The following is a 19,223-nucleotide window of genomic DNA, read 5'->3' as shown; positions in this document are numbered from 1 at the left end:
TACATACATATCAAGGACATGTCGTATCTGTTCCTTGAAAAAGTTCCACATTTCCACGACATCCTTCCCTGACAGCCTATGCTCCCAACTTATGCTCCTCAGATCCTGTCTTACAGCATCGTAATTACCCTTCCCCCAATTGTAAAACCTACCCTGTTGCACCCACCTATCTCTCCATAACCAAGGTAAAAGTCACAGAATTGTGATCACCATCACCAAAATGTTCACCCACTAACAAGCCCATCACTTGTCCCAGTTCATTACCGAGTACCAAATCCAATATGGCCTCCCCTCTGGTCGGACAATCTACATACGGAGTTAGAAAAGCTTCTTGGACACACTGCGCAAACACCGCCCATCCAATCTACTTGATCTAAAGAGCTTCCAATGAGATACCTGAGATCTCCTTACAAGTTTGTTTTTCAATTTCCCTCTGACTATTGGGGGGGGGGGGTCTATAATACCTGTTTTTGTTGCATATTTCTCTACTTATTTCTCTGTAAAGTGTCTTGAGAGATATCTTGTTTGTTAAAGGTATTGCATTAATGCAAGCTGTTTTCTGTTACTATTAATAAATCTGTTCCATAGTTGCTGTAACTGCTGACCGATGGATTGTTTATTCTTCCACTGTCTGAGCACTAGAAGTGCATGAAAGGACTTGTGCAATATTTAGAGAGATAACAATTACTTCTGATTAAACCTGCAAAGGCAAAGCTGAAATATCAGAATATAATATTCACACTCTGGCTTGTAAGGTGGCAAGAACTTATTGCCCTTGGTTCTAAGCACAAAAATATAATCCAATGAAAGTCCAAAAGTGCAACGGAACTGCATTGTGCATAAAGATTGCCAGGGAGACTATAGCACAAGATCAGACAATCACTACAGAGTGTGCACTCAAAATATGCAAAGTATCAGGCTACAGTAGGATTCAACATGTCTCTAACCTCGGTACGATTCCCTACTGAATAAGATCGCATGCACCAAAGAATGAACTGAATGTGCCAAGTTAATTCCACTGACACATGTACACTATAAGTAGGAAAGGAATCAGTCAGGCCTTTTCCTTTTTAAGCGTCTGACTCTTTTCTCACTGTCAGGCATGGCACTATTGGTAACACTCCTGCATGTGAGTCAGCAGTTGTGGATTCATAATCTGCTTTGCAGAGAGTTGAACACAGGATCTAAGCTACACTGCAGGGCTGTACTCTCGGGAGTGCTATTTCATGGATGAGATGTCAAACTGAGGCTGCGTGTGCTCTCCCAGGACAACAGAAAGATATTATTTTTGAAGAAGAGTGGGGAAGTTAACCCCGGTGTCTCAGTTTGTATTTATCCTTCAACAAACATAATTAAAATAGATTACCAGGCAATTATGTCTTTTTTTGTTGTTGTGTGTAGGAACTAGCTATGTGCATATTGTCTGATACATTTCCTATATCGCAAGAATGTCTAAGTACTTAATTAGCTGTAGGACTGACACATAAAAATGCATTCTCTTTGAGCACCGTGGTTCTATGGATCTGGCATAAAGGCCTGAAGCCTTTACTTAGTCGTAAGGCATTTCTTAATCAAAATAGCACTGGCTCCTATATTTTGGAAGTCTTGCCCCTATGTGGTGGCATGGTGGCTAACAGCGCCGGGGACCCCGGGTTCAATTCCACCCTCGTGTGATTGTCTGTGTGGGTTTTGATGAGGAGGTGCTGGTGTTAGAGTAGCAAGTGTTTCCAAATAAACCTGTTGGACTATAACCTGGTGTTGTGTGATTTTTAACTGTGCGGATTTTGCACGTTCTCCCCGTGTCTACGCAGGTTTCCTCCCACAGTCCAAAGCTGTGCAGATTTAGTGGATTGGCTATGCTAAATTTTCCATAGTGTGCAGGCTAGGTGGGTTAGCCATGGGGAATGCAGGCTTACAGGGATAGGGGTAAGGGGTTGGGTCCAGGTGGGATGCCCTTCAGGAGTGGTGTGGACTTGATGGGTTGAATGGCCTGCTTCCAAACTGCAGAGATTCTATGATCTGCAAACCTGGTACCCACCACCTTCTCCAGGAGTGAAAGAATGGGGATGAAAACCTTCGATGTGTAAGGATGCAGAAGCACTTTTACAAATACAGTTGCATTCAATCAGAAGCGATTTCCATTTCTGGGATTTCCAAAACCTCATTCATGGTGCTTACAGATTGGAGTAAAACACTTAAACTTGGAGGTCTTTTGAGAGGTCTGGTACTCTTTTGGAGTGGGTTAAGCCCAGGCGCTGCTCCAGGGCTCACTGCTCTGGGGCCTTGTTACTCACAGCTGCCGCTGAGCGGTATTCACCTCCAGTGCTAAGGAGAGAAGAAAAGAGGAGCAAAAAAAAAAAGGAAAAATAAACAGGTGGAGGAGAGGAGCTCTAGCAGGAGTGTCCTACTGTGCCACCATCTTGATTCAGTTACTATTGAGTAGGATGGTGGTGAGCTGCCTTCTTGAACCGCTGCAGTCCATATGCTGCAGGGGGATCCACAATGCCTTTGGGAAGGGATTTCTTGGATTTTATGACCCAGGGACAGTGATATTTTTCCAAGTCAGGACAGTGACTGGTTTGGAAGGGAACTTGATGGTGGGGGTAGGGGATGGGGGGTGGTGGTGGGTGTTGGGGGGGTATCAGGGAGGTTCCATCTTTTTGCTGACCTTGATCTTCTAGATGGAAGAGGTCATGGATTTGGAAGGTACAGTCTTAAGGAACTTTGGCCAATTTCTGAAATGTATCTTGTAGATAGTACACACTGTTACTGCAAGGAACACCACCACCTCCAGGTTGCCCTACAAGATGCACACTATTGCAACTTAAATGTATTTTCCTTCTCTCGCTGTCACTGGATCAAAATCCTGAAATCACTTTCCTAACAGGATTGCATGTGTCCCTACAACCCAAGGAGTGAAGTGGTTTAAGAAGGCTGCTTCTGCAGGATAATTCATGAGGAACAGCAATTACCTGGCTAGTGATGCCCAGATCAAGTGAAATTTTGTTAAAAATGTGACATTTGAGCAGTTTAATTAAGACAAGGTGAACCTTATCTGTAATTATCATGATTTTGTGCAAAGATCTGTGCTAACAAAGTGTGGTTCACTGAATTAGTTTAATCAGCTTTGTAAGTAGTGCCCCCATGGTATTCAATGGGACATTCCGCAGTTCCAATTCTGGAGCTCTATAATTGGGAAATTTGATATTGAGAAAATATTCCAAGGAATTTGCTCCAACTTACATCCTGCTATTCCGAGTTCTTGTTTGTTTTTTCTTCTGCACAGATCTTTGATGCATGCCAGTGACTTCCAGAGCAAGAAGTTAATGCAGAGAACGGGGTCTGAAAGCTGAAGTTTTGAAGATGATGGCACAGTGGCTCAGCGGTCAGCACTGCCGCCTCACAGTGCCAGGGACCCAGGTTTGATTCCACCCTCGGGAGACTGTTTGTGTGCAGTTTGCACGCTCTCCCTGTGTCTGTGTGGGTTTATTCCCACAGTCCAACAAAGTGCAAGTTAGGTGGATTGGCAGCACTAAATTACCCAAAATATCCAGGATGTGCAAGCCAGGTGGTTTAGCCATGGGAAATGCAGGGTTACTGGGATGGGTCTGGGTGGGATGCTCTTCAGAGGGTTGGTGTGCCATTGATGGGCTGAGTGACCTGCTTCCACACTGTAGGGACTGTATGAAAGGTCACTGGACCTGTAATGTTAACTCTGCTTTCTCTCCACAGATGCTATCAAATCTGCTGAGTTTTTCCAGCAATTTCGACTTTGGTTTCAGACTTTCAGCATCATCAGTTCTTTTCAGCTTTCATTTGGTGTCTGAAAGCTGATTCCTGTGTGCAGAAACTCAGAGCAGCTGCATATTTAGAGGGAACGTTGACCATAAGAGGGTAAAGAATAATAATAATAATAATAATAATAATAAATGCATGTTTAATTGTGTTACTTTGTTTTGTATGGAAAACCACACTGCTGGGTCTTTATTTGGCATCTGTGGAACTTTTAGTGATATAGGAACAAAAATTAAAAACTCACCCAGCATCCACTGCCATCTATGGAACAGAATTCCAAATATAGGGTATTATTGTTGGACTGTTAATCCAGAGGCCCAGGTAATATTCTGGGGACCTGTGTTCCTCATGGCAGATGGTGGAATTCAAATTCATTTTAAAAATCTGGAATTAAGAGTCCAGGTATCCATCTGATTCAGATGGGAAAAACCCATCTGATTCACGAATGTCCGAGGGAACGAAACTGCTATCCTCACCTGGTCTGGCCTTCATGTGACTCCAGACCCACAGCAATGTGGTTGACTCTTAACTGCCCTCTGGGCAATTAGAGATGGGCAATAAATGCTGACCTATGAAGCCCTCCTCAGTGAATGAATAATGAAAAGTAACACCCTTGCAAGAGGGCATCTCAGAAGTGAAAAAGGTCTGATGCTTCGCTGGCGTGTGGACTTCAATGTGTTTATCCAAAATGTGAAAATAAAAATAAATTTCAAACAAAGGAATGCTGATCCCACTGCAAGTGGAGGCAGATCACCAAAAACACATCAGTCTTCATTAATACAGTAAAACAGATGCTTCAGGCTCTGACTCTGCGTAGCATGTTTTCCAGTGTGCAGTCTTTTGTTCAGAATTTTCCCCTTTTTGCCTCGTTGCATTAGTGTGCATTTGCATTACAAAGCAGCTGCCAACATTACATCACAATCAGTCTTCCCTTTGAATGGCTTTAAAATGGATCCTGAAATTAAGTACCTGTAGTAGATTACCGCATGGTGTGGGCTGCTGGGCAAGACATTTGATTTAGGACCAGAAAGAAACAGCATGATCCTTGAAAATATGCCAAGCGTTGCAAAGCACTGCACCACACAGCAATATTTCTCAGACAGCACACTGGGAATTAAACCTGACAATGGCAAATGCCTTGCTTTTAAGTCTGATATTGTATTTCCTGTCAGTTCATGCTACAAACACACCAGACCAATTTCATTACCATGTTTTGAAAAAAAAATATCTTTTATTATTACATGGTTTAATGGCAAGAAATTGACCCTATCCTGGACCCAGCAGGTTGTATCAGTGCCTTCAAATATTTATTCATATTCTCTCTCTCTCCTATAGCTCTAATGTTGAACATGTACCATTTATAAGTAACACTAGTGGAGGGTTCAAAATATGCCTTCAAGGTTTTCAAAATTTCTCCAGTGTAGCTTTTATGTTTCTCTTTAATAGAGCTGGTCAAACTCTCTCTGACACTGATAACAGAGTGGCTGTACTTATTGTTCAGGCTTCAGATTTAATTCTGTAGCTACTGCATTAATTTATCACAGACTGAAACAAAACCTAACTGTCTCAGATCACTTTTCATTTACTCAACGTCTGGACTGGTAAATTCAGAAGGAGCAGGAGAATTGACATTTCACGCAAAGGCCCTTCATTGAGAACTTTCCCGATGAAGGACTTTTGCCCGAAACATCAATTCTCCTGCTCCTCAGATGCTGCCTGACCTGCTGTGCTTTTCCAGCAACACACTCTTGACTCTGATCTCCAGCATCTACAGTCCTCAGTTGCTTCTGGTAAAAATTCACAGCCATTCTGACACATTCAGCAGTTCAAAATTGCAGACTGGTGTTCAAAATCCCAGGATGGTGGTGGTGGGGTGGGGTGGGGAATAGGAAGGGTTTAGAGGGATATGGGCCAAGTGCTGGCAAATATGACGAGATTATTTTAGGAAAAGCCCTGGGGAAGATTGATATGCAAAGAGATCTGGGTGTTCAGGACCATTATACCCTGAAGGTGGCAACACCAGCCAGTAGAGTGGTCAAGAAGGCATATGGCATGCTTTCCTTCATTGGATGGGATACTGAGTACAAGAGTGGGCAGGTCATGTTACAGTTGTATAGGACTTTGTTTTGGCCACATTTGAAGTGCTGCATACAGTTCTAGTTGCCACAATACCAGAAAGATATGGACACTTTGGAGAGGGTGCAGAGGAGGTTCACCAGGATGTTGCCTCGTATGGAGGGCGCTAGCTATGAAGAGAGGTTGAGTAGATTAGGATTATTTTCATTAGAAAGACGGAGGTTGAGGGGGGACCTGATTGAGGTTTACAAAATCATGAGAGATATTGACAGAATGGATAGCAAAAAGCTTTTTCCCAGAGCGAGGAATTCAATTACTAGAGGTCACGAGTTCAAGGTGAGTGGGGAAAAGTTTTTAAGGGAGATATGTGTGGAAATGCGCAGAGGTTGGTGGGTACCTGGAAAATGATGCCAGTGGAGATGATTGAGGCGGGCATAATAGTATAATTTAAGATGTATCTAGATAGATACAGATCCTTGGAAAATAGACGACATGTTTAAATAGAGGATCTGGATCGGCACAGGCTTGGAGGACCGAAGGGCCTGTTCCCGCTCTGTAATTTTCTTTGCTCTTTATTCTTGGTCAGCATGGACAATTTGGACTGAAGGGTCAGTTTCCATACATCACAATAACTGTCTTGTTATTTTTCTGCAGGCTCTCTTAGAGTTTAAGATCCACCCAGCCTCAGCTTCAACTTCTAACATCATGAGCCGAACTTTCCCAAAATTTGGCTGTGTCAATTTTGGGAGTTTCACAAAGGGTATCTCTCTGTGATCACCAGCAAGTTTTCTCACACAGTTTAGTGGAGCTTACCTCATTAGTATACACCACACCATCAACCAGCAGCTTTATTCAGCTGAAGAAAGTAAGCCTGCATTTAGCCAGGACACTTCCAGCAACTCCAGGCCCTCGAGCCATAAACATTCCCAAAACTCCAAGACTGCAGGCTCTGCTACAGGGCAGGCTACATTATAGGATAGGCTGCACTACAGGGCAGGCTCTGCTACAGAGTAGGCTGCATTATAAGACAGACTCCACTACAGCAGTGGACCTTGGTATTGAACCCAGATGTCGTGAGGGGAAAAGCAAAACTGTCTGAAGGCACATGGATATCACCTCACTGTTAATAGAATGTCATATTGTTAATATTGTCACTTTACATCATCATGAGACTGATTGACTCTAAATTTATCTGCACCTACAAGATTGAATCTAGAGAGGCAGCCCTTTCTTAATACCACAAGGTTCACTCTGACCAAGCCCGCTCCTCAGGACTTTATCCAGCTGCTGTTCACCTCCAGATTCACTCTCCTTTGCTGTGTTGCTGCTGCTGTCATTGCCTGGACTGACCTCCATTGGGCCATGAGTGACCATAAGTGACGATTCCAATGACCCTCCATGAGGAATATCTGATGCGAAGCAACTTCTTAGTGACATTGCAGCTATTAATGCAATAGTTCACCATAGTCCTTGATATGGGTGCTCTTGGAGACTTCTGACCAGGAAGACATGAGCTGCCACTAGTGGACCTTTATGGCAGGAGACCTTGTTCAGATGTATGCTTCACAGTCACGCTGCACACATACATTAGGAGATAGTAAGTACGGTGCAATCAATTCTCCCTCAACCACTGCATGACCCAAGAAAGACAGCATTGTACAGAAGAGCATGTGAAATACTTACAGTTTGCTGTGTGAGGGAATTAGCTCTGTGTCCTTGTGCTGCTTATAAGACCTCGGAATGTGTTTGTGAATTGTAGACCACAGATGATACTTTATAGATCTTCTTTGATTCCGAGAGGCTGCTGGGCTTAATTGGTAATGGTAATGTCACTACAGTTCCAGAGAACATTAGTGCTGGTCTCTCATTAGAGAGGAGCAGGTGGTGCTCATTTAAGCTGAGGGTCGCCATGCCTTAGCCGATGATGGTAATGATCAGTGTCATGGTAAGAACTACTAGTGCCCAGGATTTGTAATCAACGTAGTTGGACACTGCTTTAGGTACAGATGCAGAATTTGTGATTGTACATATCTTTAACCCAGAATGTGTAATGGTCTGATTTAATGCATTTGTCTGTTTGAAAAGCCTCACATCTCTCTCTCTCTCTCTCTCTCTCTCACACTCACACTCACACACACACACAGTCTGTTCAAGTAAAGAAAACAAAATTACTTGATATTGGTGGGTTCGATTGGGTGGTCTCATCCTACACTTGAGATGCTGAATGTGAGATGCGAGAGTTTTAATGGGGAACCACTTTCCAACAGTCCCTCCTTTTGAGAAGGAAATATCATTATTTACTTCTCATAACTAATTTTTAACTAACCTACCCATTTGTAAAGTACAAATTTGGTTCCCTTTTTAAACTTATACATAAAAATAATTAAGTAAAATGACTCAGTTGGGAAAAGAGCACTGATAATTGAACTCCCCCTCCCCCCCACCTTTCCCATGAGCCAGCACAATTGTATAATTACCTGATTAACCAATAAAATGATCAATTTAAGGGCAGTGCTTGTCACTGGCCACCTGGGTGTTTTCCTATCTTCCTGGTGGTGGAAATTGAATAAAGATTGGTGCACTTTGTGTCTTTCACTGTGTCTCACACCTGCACACACACACCATGGGTGCTGGGGAAAAAAAAAAAAGAACTGGAGTGAAAGTAAAGAAGAAAAAAAAAGAAAAAAAAAAAGGGGAGTTTTATTTTGATTTAGTCCCTACCCTCCCCTTCAAAAAAAAAAAAAATAAAATGATCAATTTAAGGGCAGTGCTTGTCACTGGCCACCTGGGTGTTTTCCTATCTTCCTGGTGGTGGAAATTGAATAAAGATTCGTGCACTTTGTGTCTTTCACTGTGTCTCACACCTGCACACACACACCATGGGTTCTGGGGATAAAATAAGCACTACCGCACTTAGGTGGTAGTGTGGGGGTTAAAATAAAAATAATTTTAAAAAAAAACAAAAAAAAAAGAAGAAACAAAAAAAATAAATAGGGATTGAAATAAAAAAAAAATAAACAGGAGACCGGAACTTTGTGAAAAAAAAATAAAATGATCAATTTAAGGGCAGTGCTTGTCACTGGCCACCTGGGTGTTTTCCTATCTTCCTGGTGGTGGAAATTGAATAAAGATTCGTGCACTTTGTGTCTTTCACTGTGTCTCACACCTGCACACACACACCATGGGTTCTGGGGATAAAATAAGCACTACCGCACTTAGGTGGTAGTGTGGGGGTTAAAATAAAAAAAAATAAAAAAAAGAAAAAAAATAAGCAGGTGGTTTTTGGCTGCACAAAGAAAAAAAAATAGAGAAAACAAAAAAGGAGTGTACCATGGGTTCTGGGGATAAAATAAGCACTACCGCACTTAGGTGGTAGTGTGGGGGTTAAAATAAAAAAAAACAGGATAGGAAAAAAAAGAGAAAAAAAATAACCAGGAGCACGCGGTGTCAAAAAAAAAGAAAAAAAAAAATGATCAATTTAAGGGCAGTGCTTGTCACTGGCCACCTGGGTGTTTTCCTATCTTCCTGGTGGTGGAAATTGAATAAAGATTCGTGCACTTTGTGTCTTTCACTGTGTCTCACACCTGCACACACACACCATGGGTTCTGGGGATAAAATAAGCACTACCGCACTTAGGTGGTAGTGTGGGGGTTAAATAAATAAAGAAAAAAAAAAATAGACAGGAGGTAAGGGCAGTGTTTGTCACTGGCCACCCGGGTGTTTGCCTATTAAAAAGAAAATAAAATGATCAATTTAAGGGCAGTGCTTGTCACTGGCCACCCGGGTGTTTTCCTATCTTCCTGGTGGTGGAAATTGAATAAAGATTCGTGCACTTTGTGTCTTTCACTGTGTCTCACACCTGCACACACACACCATGGGTTCTGGGAATAAAATAAGCACTACCGCACTTAGGAGAAAAAGTAAAATGATCAATTTAAGGGCAGTGCTTGTCACTGGCCACCCGGGTGTTTTCCTATCTTCCTGGTGGTGGAAATTGAATAAAGATTCGTGCACTTTGTGTCTTTCACTGTGTCTCACACCTGCACACACACACCATGGGTGCTGGGGATAAAATAAGCACTACCGCACTTAGGTGGTAGTGTGGGGTTAAAAAAGAAAAGTTAAAAAAAAAATATAAAAAAAAATTAAAAATAAAATGATCAATTTAAGGGCAGTGCTTGTCACTGGCCACCCGGGTGTTTTCCTATCTTCGTGGTGGTGGAAATTGAATAAAGATTCGTGCACTATGTCTTTCACTGTGTCTCACACCTGCACACACACACCATGGGTTCTGGGGATAAAATAAGCACTACCGCACTTAGGTGGTAGTGTGGGGGTTAAAAAAAATAAATAAATAAACAGGAGAAAACGGATTAAGCAGAGGATTTAAATACAGACAGCGGATGAAAATAAAATAAAATAAAATGATCAATTTGCCTGACTGATGGCTTTTTGGGACAGAAATAATTTACAGCAGGTTTCATCATTAACAAGAAAATATCTCTATTTATTGTGAACAAACTTGTCCTTTAATTATTGGCAAAAAATGGTTTACTAATTTGCTACAATGTGACTTACACTGCATCAAACGGCCTCAACACTGAATTCCCCACCCCCACCCCATCCCAGATCAACCCTCCGACTCGGCACCACCTTCTTGACCTGACCTACCTGTTCAACTCCCTCCCCACTTATCTGCTCCAGACGTCCCACTGACCTATCACAATCACAACCTTTGCCCACCTATCTCCATCCTACCTACCTCTCCCCTAGCCCCCCCTCCCCCTTTATTTCTCAGGCCCCTTTCCCCTCCCCAGTCCTGATGAAGGGCTTATACCTGAAACGTCGACTCTCTTACTCCTCTTACCTGACCTGCTGTGCTTTTCCAGGGCTGCACTTTATCGACTCTGACACTCAGCATCTGCAGTCCTCATTATCTCCAACTCCCACGATACCCCTTTGAGCCCTTATACATTTGTGCATTCATTTATGAACAAAACACTCAAAAAAAACAAGGTTTGACACAAATATTATGGGTGTAATAATAAAGATGGGGAAATAAGGTCTGCAGTTCAAGAATCCAGACCACAAAGTTGGATAGTTATTTCTCACAGTTCTTTTGATTTTAAGAAATTGTTGTCTGCAGACTGACAACCAATCTTTGACTCAGTAGCTGATCAGGAGGTCCTAGGTGCTTACTTACATTAGACTTCTTTCTTTAGAGTTTCTAGGTTTTTTTTGTTGTTTTTCCACTTACGGAGAAAAATTGTCGAGGTGCTCCTGGTTGATGGCTTCTTGAGTGCACTGCATTCAGAGGCCTATAACAAACCACAGCTGGACCACTCTGAAGGCTGTCATTATACAATTTTTTTCCCCTTAAGTCAAAGTCTTCTGGTGCCACTCTGTCTCATAAAACAGCTACCACACCACTCCGAAATGTAACATAATCTTGTATAGCTAAAGCATACATCACACAAGCCCACTTAATCCTCAAGCTGCAAATGGAAAACTCATCTGGCAGTTTTTAAAATAGTGACAATTTCCATTTCCCAGTTTATAGTCCTAAAGGAAGGATATGTGGTCCCTCACACACCTACACCCTTAAAGAGATGGAGCACCACTTTTATGTTTATAGATAAACATGATATGTATACAAAAAGAAACACAAGAAAAGCACACTAATTCAACCTCACTCATTCTTTATACAGAATTTATGCAATTTCCTATCATCGTTCCTCTTAAATTCTTAAATAATCTCAGCATAATCACATCTTGATATGAGTAATGTGAACAATATTTATGTTGTAAGTTTGAAATAATAAGTTCCATCAAAACAATGTTGAATTTTGAGTTTCAGTTTAGGATACAATTAGTGTATATTATGGTTCTTTGCAAACATGATGAACATAAACATGCAAAATGTTTAATAGCTGGTAATCAAAATCTCTTTTTCCACTGTACACTGTTTTCTGACATTGGTTTAATTTTTAAAAAAATATACTCACTGGTTTCTCTATTCTCCATTCAACGTCTTGTAACGATAATGCGTCTTGTTCTAACTCATTACCATCAATTGCCTTTTCAAAAGGTTTTGTAAAGTCAAGGGCAGCCAACACCAATCCATTTATTAGGATTACCTTCACCTTCTCATAAGCTATTTGCCTCACCAAACCACCTTTTACCATTTTTGTAATAAGTTTGTGAAATTTAACAGTTAGAATCATTACAGTGTGGAAGCAGGCCATTTGAGTTCATACTGACTCTCTGAAGAGCATTCCCACCCAGACACCCACACCCTGCATTTCCCATGGCTATTTCACCTAACCTGCAAATCCCTGGACAATGTGAAACAATTTAGCATGGGCAATCCACCTAACCTGGAAATCAGGGTCAAGAGTGTGTTGCTGGAAAAGCACAGCAGGTCAGGCAGCATCCAAGGAGCAGGAGAATAGTTCCTGATGAAGGGCTCTGGCCCAAAACGTTGATACTCTTGCTCCTCAGAAGCTGCCTGACCTGCTGTGCTTTTCCAGCCCCACACTCTTGAATCCACCTAACCTGCACACCTTTGGACTGCAGGAGGAAACCAGAGCATGCAGAGAAAATCCATGCAGATACAGGGAGAATGTACAAATTCCACACAGACAGTCACCTGAGGGTGGAATCAAACTAGAGTCCCTGATGCTGTGAGGCAGTGGCGCTAACCACTGAGCCACTGCCACACAGTTATTGAAGTTAGGCACAAATCTCTAATAAAGAAAACCACACACCCCCAGAAATCTTTCAATTTCCTATTTAGGTTTCATAATAGAAATTCGATCTGAGTCTTCACTTTTGCCATTCTTGGTGACATTTTACCTTGCCCTATGATGTGTCCTAGATAGGATACCTTTGCTTTTGAGAGTTCACTTTTGGCAGGAGACTTCTAACTGTAATTGCTTAAAAGGTCACCTAACTGTTTGACATGCTGTTCCCAGAAGTCACTTTATATTGTGATATCACTGAAGAGAAATACAAGGTAGAATTCACCCTGAACATTTCCCAGCACTTATTTCCAATCAACAGGATTCCATGACAGTAACAAAAGCTTAGAAATAATACCTTTTCTCCCATTGCTTTCAGCAAAGATACCTTCCTGTTTGATGGTCAGTACCTAATTATATGTTTTTAAAAATTATTTAAACTTTGGAATGACACAGATGGAACAATGGGACAGGTTTTTATTGATTCTTCTCCTAGGCTGTGAGGAGCAAAGTTACATGAGCCATGTGGTAATTTTGACATATTTACTACCCTCGCACAATTGTTGATATATCTCTGAGATATCTCTGATGTACTTACATTTTCTTCGTATGATTCTTAGATCAACATAGTAAAAACAATGACTGCTAATGCTGGAAAACAGATTCTGGATTAGTGGTGCTGGAACAGCACAGCAGTTCAGGCAGCATCCGAGGAGCAGTAAAATCGACGTTTCGGGCAAAAGCCTTTCATCAGGAATACCTTAGATCAACATGTTCACTGTTCCTATTCCTAATGTCACACTACTCTTGACCCACTCCAATTTGCCTATCAGACCAACAGATCCATGTAAGATGCCATATTACTCGGCCTTCACTCCTCCCTAGAACTTCTTGACACCAAGAACAGCTATGTAAGAATCCTACTCACTGATTACAGTTCAGCCTTCAACACTATTATCCCCTTGAAACTGATTACTAAACTTAGTGATCTCGGACTAAGCCCCACTCTCTGCAACTGGATCCTCAGCTTCCTGACCTACAGGCTACAAAAAGTGACGATTGGGGACAATATTTCATCCTCACTAACACTCAACACTGGAGCCCCCAAGGCTGCGTACTCAGCCCCCTACTGTACTCACTGTATACCCATGACTGCGTCACCAAATACCAGACTAATGCCATTCACAAGTTCACTGGTAACACCACCATAGTTGGTCAAATCTCAGATGACGACGAAACAGACTACAGATGGGAGGGGAAAGACCTGGAAAAATGGTGCACTGAGAACAACCTAGCTCTCAATGCCAGCAAAACCAAGGAACTCATTATTGACTTTCAGCGGGATGTTACTCATGCCCCCCTACACATTAACAGCACAGAGGTGGAACGGGTGGAGAATGTCAAGCTCTTGGGAGTGGTCATCCACAACAAGCTTTCTTGGACTCTTCATGTGGGTGTACTTGTTACAAAAGACCAACAATGTTTCTACGTCCTCAGGCAGGTGAGGAAATTTGGCATGATGGCGAATACTCTTGTCAACGTTTATAGGTGCGCCTATAAGAGCATTTTGTCTGGATGTATCACTACCTGGTTTCGCAACTGTACCATTCAAGATCAGAGATGGTTACAGACAGTGGTGAACTCGGCCCGGACAATCACAAAGGCCAACCTCCCATCTATAGAACCCATCTACCAGGCCCGCTGTCGAGGAAAGGCTGCCAGCATTCTCAAAGATCCATCCCACCCTGGCAATGTTCTTCTACAACCTCTACCATCAGGGAGAAGGTACAGAAGTGTGAATGCATGTACCAGCTGGTTTCGCAACAGCTTCTACCCTACTGTTGTTAGAATACTGAATGGACTCACAGACTCTTAACATTTGCCTGTACCTGTGTTTTGGTTTTTGCTGCTGCTTACCTATTATTTACTTATCTATGCTATTTAACTCTGTGGTCTGCCTGTATTGCTCACAAGACAAAGCTTTTCACTGTGTCTCGGTACACATGACAATAAATTCAATTCAATTCAAGCCCTCAACAGAACTACAGCATCCGTTGCTTTCATCCTAGTGACATATTTTAAATTCATTCCTGGGATGTGGGCGTTGCTGGCCAGCCATCGTTCAATGTACATCTCTGGGTGTTCTTGAGAAAGTGGTGGTGAGCTGCCTTCTGGAGTTGCTGCAGTCTATGTGTTGTAGGTAGACCCACAATACCAATAGGGAGGGAATTCCTGGATTTTGACCCAGTGACAGTGAAGGAATGGCAATATATTTCCTGAATCAGGATGGTGAGTGGCTTTGAGGGGAACTTGAATTAGATTTTTTTGAATTAGATTTTTGAATTAGATTAGATTAGATTTGAATTAGATTACCTACAGTGTGGAAACAGGCCCTTCGGCCCAACAAGTCCACACCGACCCGCCGAAGCGTAACCCACCCAGACCCATTCTCCTACATTTACCACTTACCTAACACTACGGGCAATTTAGCGTGGCCAATTCACCTAACCTGCACATTTTTGGATTGTGGGAGGAAACCGGAGCACCCGGAGGAAACCCACGCAGTCACGGGGAGAATGTGCAAACTCCACACAGTCAGTCGCCTGAGGCGGGAATTGAACCCGGGTCTCTGGCGCTGTGAGGCTGCAGTGCTAACCATTGTGCCACCGTGCCGCCCACCAGATGGTGATGTCTCCGTGTGTCTGCAGATCTTGACCTTCTACTTGGTAGTGATTATAGGTTTGGAAGGTGTTTAAAAAGCCTTGGTGAATTTTTGCAATGCATTGTGTAGATTTATACAAGTTTGCAATAAATTAGCTTTTAGTCCTGAAACATCCTGTATTGGAACTGGAATCTTAACACTGTCTCTATGTTCTTATTACCCAGTCTTGGGACTGACACACTGAAGGTGACAATAAAACCTAAACCACATTGAAGACTGCACAAATAACCTGTGAAATCATGTTTTTTAAATATAATTTCCAGAAAATCACAGAAAGCAATAGTTTTGTAATGTGCTTCACCTCTAGTGTATTCATTATTTTAAGCTTAACTGTACCAGATGCGGGTGATTTGTGGAATATCATTTTTTCCAATAAGCAATATCAATAATAATGGTAGTGAGGCAGAATTGGAGACATAAATTACTGCACAGTAGGACACAGGAGATGGGTTCGGAATCGTGACTCATTCTAGCACAGTGATTGCCTCACCTAAGTGTCTCCATGGGAGACTTAAACTGTTTCACCTCAGGGGAGGAGGGAGAAATGGAAAGGAGTGACCCACTTCTCTTCCAAACTCAGTGTGAATTCCATATTTTCTAAACTAATCACGTTGTGGGATTGGTCATGGTGTTTTATATTCATACTGTATATTCACCTTCAGTCCCTCAAGGTCATGTCCTTTGGAGAATTGTGAAGAGGCATTTACTGGTGAAAAAGAATTACTAGTTTATTATTTTATTAGTTGCCAATTAAGAGGTAGCCACTGGTAGCCTGTCCTGGATACTCATTATGTCTTGGATTTTTCTGCTTTTAACTTCGGTAAGATCTCTGTGGTCAAAACTAATGATATCTTGCCCGAGTTGCTTCGCCCTTTCTCGCTCATTTGAGCTTCTGCTGGCTGGCTTAGCAATGTTCTTGCCTCTGATAACTTCCGAACAATTGGTTTTCACAAGAGGTTCACAGACTCTGTGTAATTTTAAGCCTGCTGAATGTTTAAAGCTATGCTTCACATTTTTCTGACAGGAATCTTATTTTCCTTCTTTTCATCAGATTACTGTGGCTTTTGTGGAGCTGAGGACTTTTTTCCTACTTGTTTGAACTGCTGGCCCAATCAAAGGACTTGCAGATCCCTAAACTTCAGACAAACCACCTATAAGAGGGGCTTTTGCTGAGGCTGAAAGAGGAAGGCGAGGGCACCTCTTAAAGGAACACTTAAAGGGAAAGGAAGAAAATTTCATAATAAAGTGACCATAAGACAAGGAAGAGCTTATGCTCGAAACGTCGACTCTCCTGCTCCTCGGATGCTGTCTGACCGGCTATGCTTTTCCAGCACCATACTTCTCGACTCGGATCTCCAGAATCTGCAGTCCTCACTTTCTCCATAAGATGTAGGAGCGGAAAGAAGCCACTTGGCCCATTTGCCGTTCAACGAGGTCATAGCTGATCTAGTAATTCTCAACTCCACTTTCTTGCCTTTTCCCTACAATCCTTGATTCCCTTCCTGATTAACATGGTATCTATCTCAACCCTGGATATATGGCCCAACAGCTACAGCTCTCAATGATAAATAATTCATAGTTTGTCAACTTTGTCAGAGAAGAAATTCCTCATCAATACTGTCTTAAATGTGACACCTAATTCTGAGATTATGTCCTCTGTTCCTAAATTCTCTCACATGGGGAATCAATACTTCCACATTTTTTGTTATTTATTTATTTGTGGGATGTGGGCATCGTTGGCTGGGCCAGAGTTCATTGCTCGTCCATAGTTGCACTTGAGAAGGTGGCGATTGAGCTGCCTCTTGAAGTGCTGCAGACCACCAGCTGTGCGTTAACACGCAATGCCCTTAGGGAGAGAATTCCTGGATTTTGACCCTGCAACAGCGAAGGAACAGAGATATATTTCCAAGTCAGGATGCTGAGTGCCTGGAGTGGGGCTTGACGTTGGTGGTGTTCCCATGTATCTACTGCCCTTGTCTTTCTAGATGGAAGTGATCATGGGTTTGAAAGGTACTTTCTGAGAATCTTTGGTGAATTTTTGCAGTGTATCTTGTTGATAGTACATTGCTGCTACTGATCATTGGTGTTGGAAGGAATGGATGCTTGTGGATGTGGTGCCAATCAAGCGGGCTGCTTTGTCCTGGATGGTGTCAAGCTTCTTTTGTGTTGTTGGGGCTACACCCATCCAAGCAAGTGGGGAGTATTCCATCAGAGTCCTGACTTGTGTGTTGTAGATGGTGGACAGGCTTTGGGGAGTCAGGAGGTGAGTTACTTACCGTTATATTCCTAGCCTCTGACGTGTTCTTGTAGCTCTGTGTTTATGTGGTGAGTCCAGTTGGGTTTCTGGTCAATGGTAACCCCCAGGATGTTGATAGTGGGGCATTCAGTGATGGTAACACCATTGAATGTTAAGGGGCAGTGGTTAGGCTTGTCTCTTATTGGTGATAATCATTGCCTGGCGTTTGTGTGACACACATGTGACTTGAAAATTATCAACCCAAGCATGGATATTGCCTAGATCTTGGTGCATTTGAACACAGACTGCTTCACAGTTTAGGAGTCACAAATGGTGTTGAATGTTGTGCAATCATTGGTGACAACCCCACTTCTGACCTTATGATGGAGGGAAGGTCCATTGATGAAGCAGCTGAAGATATTGGGCCTAGGACACTATTCTGAGGAACTCCTGCAGAGATGTCCAGGAGCTGAGATGACTGACCTCAAAAACTACAACCATCTTTCTACGTGCCAGGTATGATTCCAAACACATGGTCAGCACGCACTAGTTGGACCAAAGGGTCTCTGTCCATGCTCTATGACTCTGTGAGGTCTCACAAAGAACTCTTGCACAACTCAGATGTAATGTAACTAGCCATTAGGTACTATGTAACAAACCTGAAGCAAACAGAGAATGTTGGCATGCTGGAAATTTAAAGCAAACACAGAAAGTACTGGAGAAAACTGAGCAATTCTGGCAGCATCTGTGGAGAGAAAGAGAGAAGACAGAATCAGCATTTAATTTTAGTTAATTATATGACTCTTTCTCAGAACTTCTATTTTCAGACTCAAAATATTAGTTCTGTCTCTCTCTCCACAGATGCTGCCAGACTTGTTGAGTTTCTCCAATACTTTGTGTTTGCTTCAGATTTCCAGTATCTGCAGTATTTTGATTTTATATATTAGAGCTATACTGTTTCATAAGACCTAGTCTCTGTTCCATGGAACATTTTGTGAGGGTATCCTTATGTACTTAGTACCTGTAATTCAGACCAATACTAACAAGTGGGGTTTGTGTCAATTAAACTGTCCAAGACATCTCAGAAGTTTCTGGTGGGTCCAACCTCAGTAATCGATACAATTCAAGCAGTGCAGGCACCTGGAAATTTACCATTTATAACAATCTCGTGCTGCACTTTTGAAACTGTAGGCACTTTCTGGGTGGTTTTTCATCATCTGTAATTATTTTGTTATGGGTGTGCAGTCAGACAGAGTGCACCATGTGTGTCTGATTGTGGTTTAGGCAAAGACTTGCAAAATTTGACCATCAAAAAGAGTTACATTTGAAGATCAACAAAAGCCATGAATTCAAATTCAGATGATGTAATTTGGTGTCCAGTCATCAACAATTAGATTGAAATTCATTTAAATCGGCCACAATTTGTCTCCAGTTTAAAACCACGTGTTAGTGTGAAAGAATTGCATTCTCTTTTGTAAAGTATTTCTTCAGAATCAGAAATCAAAGCTCTGACTCTGGATTGTCTGAAGCAGTAAGTCAAACAGATGATTTGAATTCAACTTTGTGTATCATCTCCTCGCTCTCTGTCTCTCTCTCTCTGTGTCTCTGTCTCTGTCTCTCTCTTTCTCTCTCTCTCTGTCTATCTCTCTCTCT

This window comes from Chiloscyllium plagiosum, chromosome 13 (assembly GCF_004010195.1).
Source record: "Chiloscyllium plagiosum isolate BGI_BamShark_2017 chromosome 13, ASM401019v2, whole genome shotgun sequence".
NCBI classification, from domain to species: domain Eukaryota; kingdom Metazoa; phylum Chordata; class Chondrichthyes; order Orectolobiformes; family Hemiscylliidae; genus Chiloscyllium; species Chiloscyllium plagiosum.
This window is presented reverse-complemented; position numbering follows the sequence as displayed.